Below are 8,769 nucleotides of genomic sequence, written 5' to 3' on the forward strand. Positions count from 1 at the left end.
TTCCCTGGTCCAGACAAATGCAAACTAGATAAATGAGAGAAAGAGACTTGAAGAAAAATTCCAGATGAACATGAGAGACTTGAAGAAAAATTCCAGATGAACATGAAGCTGTTGTGTGGGGTCATTTGGGGTCATTGCTCTGCTTGTATTTGGCTTAGGGACTTTCTTCCCACTTCCAGGAACCCTTGAGATGCATGAAGGGACTGACACACTATGTAAGTACAGTGTGTTGGCGGAGTGGAGGAGAGACTTTTTTAAGACAGCTTGCCTGGAATCTGGATTTCTGCTCTGCCTGTGACTTCCTGTGGGAGAGTGACCAAGTTATTCAACCCCTTCAGTCTGAGATTCCTCATCTAATAAAATAGAAATACTTTCCTTAGAATGCTGTGAAGAAGGGCACCTGGGTGGCTCAGTCATTGGGCGTCTGCCTTCGGCTCAGGTCCTGGTCCCAGGGTCCTGGGATCGAGCCCCACATCGGGCTCCCTGCTTGGTGGAGAGCCTACTTCTCCTTCTGCCTCTGCCTGCCGCTCTGACTGCTTGTGTTCTCTCTCGCTCTGTCAAATAAATAAATAAAATCTTTAAAAATAAAAAAAAAAGAATGCTGTGAAGATTCAGTGAAATAACGTGGATATTTAACATAAAACACTTAAAAGACATTCTGCTGGAATAAGGATGATCAGACTAAAAAGTAATGAGGGTGGGGCGCCTGGGTGGCTCAGTGGGTTAAGGCCTCTGCCTTCGGCTCAGGTCATGGTCTCAGGGTCCTGGGATCGAGCCCCGCATTGGGCTCTCTGCTCTGCGGGGAGCCTGCTTCCTCTCTCTCTGCCTGCCGCTCTGCCTACTTGTGGTCTCTCTCTGTCAAATAAATAAATAAAATCTTTAAAAAAAAAAAAAGTAATGAGGGTAAGGTATGGGGATTAAAGAAAAGAAAAAGGAACCATGGAATAAGAGTGTCTAATAAAGATGTATGAACATCGTACTAATAATAGTTAAGCATCAGTGAATTCTATTAATGAGGCTCCCACAGTAGTATTCACTCAACCATGTTACACAACTCTATACATATTAAACCGCACATTTAATAAGCACATAAGTAGTAATAAGACTAAACACTTTCAAAATTAGATAGAAAATTGATGTGGCTGCAGGAAATCAGAGTTGAATTTACTGTAATTCTAAGATTTCAATCCCCAGCCACAAGTGTGACAACTGCAAAGCAAGGTAATCATTTTTTAATGTAATTTATGAAAAAAAAGTTATTGTCCAGCATTGAAATATTTTTGCATCTTGGTTTCTCTAAAGTTACATCTTTATAGTACCTAGAACAAGGCTGGGTACTCATTTTTTTTTTTTTTTTAAGATTTTTATTTGTTTGCTAGAGAGAAAGAGAGCACACAAACAGGGGGAGCAGCAGGCAGAGGGAGAAGCAGGCTCCCAAGGAGCCTGATGCAGGACTTGATCCCAGGACTGCGGAATCACAACCAGAGCCAAAGGCAGACACCTAACCGACTGAGCCACCCAGGCGTCCCTCATTACTTTTTATTGTGATAAAATATACATAACTTAAAATTAACCCTTTTAAGTAGACAGTTCTATATCATTAAGTACCTAGAACCATATGTAATACCCCATGGCAGGTGATCAACAAATATTTGTTTAATGACTCATCGTATAGGAGAAAAAAGTCAGCATACAAGGCAGAGTTAGACTGAGGGAGAAAGAATATCGAGAAGTAGCTAGGAAAAAAAAATCACAAGCAATATAAAAAGTATGTCAAATTGAATAAAAATTTTGTCTCTAAATATATGAGGAAGGAGAAAACAATAAACAAGTGAAAATCAATCAAATAGAAAAAGAAAGAGAAAGCCAATGAAATCAACCATTTGTACTTTGGAGAAAAAAAACAAAATTGATAAATCTTTAGCTTGGTTGATCAAGAAAAAAGGGAGAAAAACACAAATCAAACACAGTATCAAGAAGGAGGAAGTGTCACTTCAGATGCCACATGCATTTAAAAGATAGCAATGTCGGGGTGCCTGGGTGGCTCAGTCGGTTAAACATTCAATTCTTGATTTTGTTTAGGTCATGATCTCAGGGTTCTGAGACCAAGCCCCAGGCTGGACTCTGCACTGGGCATGGAGCCTGTTTACGATTCTCTCTTTCCATATGGTTTCACTTGTGGAGCATAAGGAATAACACAGAAGACACTGGGAGTTGGAGAGGAGAAGTGAATTGGGAGAAATCGGAGGGGGAGATGAACCATGAGAGACTGTGGACTCTGAGAAACAAACTGAGGGCTCTGGAAGGGTGGGAGTTGGGGGGTTGGATGAGCCTGATGGTGAGTATTAAGGAGGGCCCGTATTGCATGGAGCACTGGGTGTGGTGCATAAACAATGAATCTTGGAACACTGAAAAAAAATTAAAATAAAATTACAAAAAAAAAAAAAAAAAGATTCTCTCCCACTCTCTCTGTCCCTTCCCCCTTACTTGTGCGCTCATGCATACACTCACACACTCTGAAAAAATAAATTATATAAATTTTAAAAACAAAAGATAGTGACAGTGAGGAAATGCTATGAATTACTTCATGCCAATACATTTGACAGTATAAATGAAATAGTCAGTTTTCCCTAACAGACAAATTTCCAAAATAGAAAACCCACATAGCTTTATATCTGTTAATGAAATTGATAAGCTAGCCCAGGTGCTCTCTCCACAGGACACTGACAGTCACAAATCTAAGTCTTTTGCTCTTCTTTTCCCAAGAAGATAGACCACTCTGTTTCTGTTAACAAATTTTTGCTTTATTTAATTTATTTAATTTGTTTTATTGTTCATTTTTTTCCCCCAGAATTAATTCAAGAAGCAACCTCTTGATGAGATTGGGACACACTCTTGTCTCTGGATTGGACTCGGGTCTTCTAATTTCTAGAACACATTTGTACTCTGTGTCTTAGGATTTCCTGTGGTCTTAATGTTTGTTTTCCCTCAAATTCATGTATTTAAGTCCTAATTCCCAATGTGATGTATTAGGAGGTGAACAGTATTAATAGCCTTATAAAAGAGGCTCCAGAGAGCTAGCTCACCCTTTTCGGGAGATGAGGATGCAATGAAAAATGTGCAACTTGGAAGAGGACCCTCACCTGACCATGCTGGACGCTGACCTTGAACTTCGAGCCTCCAGAACTGAGAAACAAATTTTGGCAGTTTGTGCGTCACTCAATCTATCGTATTTCGCTGTAACAACCTGAACGGACTGAGACAGGATTTCTTGCAAATAACCATTCCATGCAATCACTATTTTAGTTTTCTAATCATGATTGATTTTACTCTCAGATTAATTATTTGGCAAATTAACTGTTTAATGAAACTCGCTAAAGAGTAAGAGAGAGGAGACCAACTTCCTCTCCAGCTAACTTTCAGCAACTAGCTGAACCACCTGGTTCAAAGGAGAGCTGAATGAATGAAGGGTGAATTCGCAAGGAAAACTTTTTTTATAAGCTGTTTCACGTTAAATCTCTGTTACGTTGCTCAAGAGCTCAAATAAGCTCCAAAGAAAGTCTGACACCAGCAACAATCCACATAAGACAGACTCATCCACCAGACTGAGTCCCCAAAAGAATGAGATGGTAAAACATCCTGACACGCACATTTCTCTCACTTAAAAAGTTCTATTTAGCATCGCAAATGCACACAGAATCCAAAATGTCCAGTGCAAACTAAATAGATTGTTGATCAAATATTAAAAAACAATTGCCAGACACTTCACCCTCTGAGAAAGCTTATTTAGGGAGACAAACTGCTTTAGGAAGATAAGTGTCTTTGAATATATTTGACTATCAAGGCACAGCATCTTCCCATGTAAAATATTACTTTCACACTGCTCCAATGAAATCCAGTCAATCCTTTACTTATTGGGCTCGATGAATCCTCAATGATAGAGACGCCCGGGAGTGCCAACACCACAAGCTTGACTGTTAAACCTGTTCTTGAACCTTTCTAAGACACTTTACAGAACAGTTGTACTTGGGAAACCCCAGCAGAGCCTGAGGTCAAAGAGCACAAAAAAACTGGCCAAAGCCAAGGCTTCCACGCGGTATCTGTCTTCTTCCAAGCAAACTGGAGAATGCTGGGGCGTGGCTTCAGGCCACAAGTTCTTCGATGGCACCTGACTCCCCTGCCAAGTCCTCGATGCCCTTCATTCGGGGAAAAGCCAGCTCGGGAGGGCTCTCTCTATAGCACGACTTGGTGGTGGAGAACACCCTATAGGTGTCCTCATCCTACATGCTCCAGGATGAGTTCCTGCATTGGACCAGACACAATTCAAAGTGATATTGGATGCCATGGAGAGGTTCTAGAACGCCGCGGCTCACCGGGCACAGGGAACGCTCCGGGAGAACACGCAGCCCTCGAAGCTGGGCAGCTTTGCGCCGGGGCCGTTGACCTTACAGCAGCCATGTCCGTCCCAAAGGTAGCCTGGTTGGTCTGAGGTACCAGTTGCTGAGGTACGGGCATGGGTGGCCAGGCCCACTCCTTTCCACTGAAGCTGTACTTTCCTGGAACCTGGAGGAGATTCCAATCCCTCAATGCCCTTTCCTCCGGCTTGACTCAAAAGGGTAAAGAGAAGACAAGGTTAAGAATGGAGGCAGTTCACGCAGATACTGCTCATTACCCAGGAGCTAGACAGAGACCTGGAAATCGACTTTGGCTGACAAGGGGACTGAGATAGAGGACAACAGGGAATGGAGCCTTGGGAGATGGCCTAAGGCTGTGAGACATGAAAGCCAGGTTGATGTGGAGGGCAACCTACAGGCTCACCCTGAGTCTAGGGGTACTACTGTTAAGGCACCATCCCAACCTAGATGATCACAGTGTGATGCCAGCTAGCATTAAGATGAACCGACTCGGGGCACCTAGGTGGCTCAGCGGGTTAAAGCCGCTGCCTTTGGCTCAGGTCATGATCCCAGTGTCCTTGGGATAGAGCCCACATGGGGCTTGCTGCTCCGCAGGGAGCCTGCCTCCCACTCTCTCTGCCTGCCTCTCTGCCTACTTGTGATCTCTGTCAAGTAAATAAATAAAATCTTAAAAAAAAAAAAAAAGATGAACCGACTCAGGAGCTCCTGGGTGGCTCAGTCAGTTAAGCATCCGCTTTCAGCTCAGGTCATGATCTCAAGTTCCTGGGACGGAGCCCCAAGTGGGTTCCCTGCTCGGTGGGGAGCCTGTTTCTCCCTCTCCCTCTGTCCTTCCCCACACTTGTGTTTTCTCTCTCTCTGTAATAAATAAATAAGATCTTAAAAAAAAAAAAGAGTGATTTTGAACTTGCAACTTGTGACCCATTAGTAGATCCTAAAATAAATGTATTGGGCCTACACCTCAACTTTTTTAACTTAAAAAAATATATATAACAGAACGTATCAGTGTCTTACAAGTAAAAAGAGTATGTTCTGATTTGTAAAAATTTTGTTTCAGCTCTATTTTGTGTAGTGTAAACTAGGTCTTCAGGCAAAATGTATTTCCAACTAGAGGTCATGTAAACAAAGTTCATTACAGTGGCTCTGATTCCGCTTGCTCTGATTCCTTGCATTCTTATCAAACAATCTACTGATTTGAATTTAGTTCCTCACATAAAGGAGATGGCATTAATCAATGATTATAAGTATTCAGTTGTTTGATAGTTTTATTTCTCACCGTGGATTAATAAATTAACATTCTGATTTTACTATTATCAATCTCTTATGAATTCTTTTTTTTAAGTTTTATTTATTTATTTATTAGAGACAGAGGGGAAGCATATAAGCAGGGGGAGGGGCAGAGGGAGAGAATCTCAAGCTGACTCCAGACCAAGTGCAGAGCCCCCTGTGGGGCTTGATCTCACAACCCTGAGATCGTGACCTGAGCTGAAACCAAGAGTCAGATGCTGACTGAGCCACCCAGGCGCCCCTTAATGAATTCTTTTTAAGCATGAGTCAATTCCCTACTGCCCACACTCTAATGGGTAATTAACAAAACGTATTTCCAAGCCAGCAAGTCTGAAGACTGAGTATCAGAACAGGATTGTTTCACAACAATGACATCTTTACCGACCTTTTCCTTACTGGTCTCACCTGCCTCCCAGCTACCCTCCACACAGCGGCCGAGGTGGTCTTTTTATAGCATAAATCGTCTTGGCACTCCCCTGCTAAAACCTTTAACAGTGTGTCACTGTATTAAGTTGAACCAAGTGAAATTATTGGTCAAAATGAAAATCAATGATTTTACATTGATCAACCTAATACTTAAAACAGGAGCTCCTTGTGTATAAGTATGTGTATGAAAGGGACCTAACCTCTTCCCCCTCTTTTACCCATGTTATCTTCATCATGCAATGGCTTCCAATTTTTTTTTAATGGCAATCCATAATAAAAAATACAAGAAATATATTTTAGGGGAGGCTGGATGGTTCAGCCAGTTAAGCATCCAACTCTTGATTTCAGCTCAGGTCTTGATCTCAGGATCATGAGTTCAAGCCCTGTGTTGGGCTCCACATTGGGTGTGGTATTCACTTAAAAAAAAAAAAAAGAAAAAATACATTTTATACTGTGATCCAGGGTCTACATAAACATAAGCAAACATAACATGCTTCAGGTCTTGACTGATGTATAACTTCCTAAGAGAAGCTTTCTTCAACCAACCTGTGTGGATGGATCCCATCCCAACCTTGATTCTCTACCATTGCATCCTATTCATTTTTTAATGGTGCTCAGCATAATTTGAAGTTCTACATTTATTTATTTATTTATTTATTTATTTGTGAGAAAGAGAAAAGCAGTCCCCTGATACCCAGGAACTGACCTGATGTTATCACTTAGGACTTGGTGTTGCTATGAGCTGGCCCGGCCCTCGCAGCCAGGTCTTGATATATTCCCAATGAGCATAAACAATAGCACAATAATGCACAGCATCAACATGAGATAAGGGCACTTGTGACTGTGATGAATCAAGATCAAAACCAAACCACTCATAATCATATCTGAACAGAGAAAATATTAACAGTCTCCAAGGTACAAAATACCAAATATTTTCCCTTCGGCTATTATAAGTGACTATTACTTCTTTCCTAATTACAGCTGTAACCTCCCTGTAAATAAGATATACTGATATGTCCAATCATAGAATCACCTCTACTTCCTGTAAGCACCAATACAGACTAAATCTCTGTTTCCTGAGACCTTTCCCAAAATTACCTAACCTAACCCCAAGTCCTCTAATACCCTCTTACTGAAATGCCCCATGGCTCCCCATGGTGTTCTCCTGCATAGCAATGAATTAATAAATCCAAATTGTTCAGCCTCAAGTGTGGTTCTCGGTATACTATTCACCAGTATATCCCTTGGGACTTGCACAGTGCCCGCCACTTGAAAAGTGCTTAATATCTTAGATAAACAAATAGATGAATGAGAATAAGAATAATTAATTACTAGATAAACCATAAGAGACTCTTAATCTCAGGAAACAAACTGAGAGTTGCTGGAGGGGAGGGGGCAGGAGGGATGGGGTGGCTGGGTTATGGATATTGGAGAGGGTCTGTGCTATGGTGAGTGCTGTGAATTGTGTAAGGCTGATGATTTGCAGACCTGTACCCCTGAAGCAAATAATACATATGTTAATTTAAAAAAAAGAATAGGGGCGCCTGGGTGGCTCAGTGGGTTAAGCTGCTGCCTTCGGCTCAGGTCATGATCTCCGGGTCCTGGGATCGAGCCCCGCATTGGGCTCTCTGCTCAGCAGGGAGCCTGCTTCCTCCTCTCTCTCTACCTGCCTCTCTGCCTGCTTGTGATCTCTCTCTGTCAAATAAATAAAATCTTTAAAAAAAAAATAAAAATAAAAATAAAGAATAATTAATTACTTAATTTCTGCCTTCCTGCACAGAGGTATAGGACTTGTCTGGGTGCCTGGCCAATCTTTGTAGAAGATGGTGTTCTGCCTCTCTGTGCAGCTTCAGAGCTAATAGCTGTTTTTAACACCCTCCTTCGATATTCAGTGATCTCTTCTATGACCATGTCTCCTGCTAGTCAGCCAGGTTCCCAATTCTTTTAAACATGCTCATACCTGATTCTTCCATGAGTTTGGTTTATAGCACTTAAATATTTTCTAGATTACAACTGGCAAAGGTGAACTCTGATCCCTGGATCCTCTGAGATGCTCTTTCCAAGCAAGAATTTCTTTTTCTTTTTTTTTTTTTTTTTAAGATTTTATTTATTTATTTGTCAGAGAGAGAGAGGGAGAGAGAGCAAGCACAGGCAGACAGAATGGCAGGCAGAGGCAGAGGGAGAAGCAGGCTCCCTGACGAGCAAGGAGCCCGATGTGGGACTCGATCCCAGGACGCTGGGATCATGACCTGAGCCGAAGGCAGCTGCTTAACCAACTGAGCCACCCAGGCGTCCCATCCAAGCAAGAATTTCTTAGACAAACTTCTTACTCTGTCACTCACCCCATCTAACCATGTGTAATATTTCATCCCTATGCTGAGGTTCACTGAGGCTCCGTAATTTTCAATGATCTTTTTCTGATGATAACAATAACCCATGCTCATAAAAGAGCATTTAGAAAACACAGAATGGTGCAAAGAATAAAAACTGAGATTTGTCACAATCCTACAGCCAACCCCTTGATTTAATTTTATTTGGATAAATTTTATTTGGACAAATTTATTTGGACAAATTTAATTTGGACACATAGATATTAATATAGATTTAAGAAATACAAAATATATTATTTATATATTAAAATGTA

Source organism: Enhydra lutris, unplaced genomic scaffold (genome assembly GCF_002288905.1).
Source record: "Enhydra lutris kenyoni isolate GAN:26980312 unplaced genomic scaffold, ASM228890v2 scaffoldscaffold27, whole genome shotgun sequence".
NCBI lineage: Eukaryota > Metazoa > Chordata > Mammalia > Carnivora > Mustelidae > Enhydra > Enhydra lutris.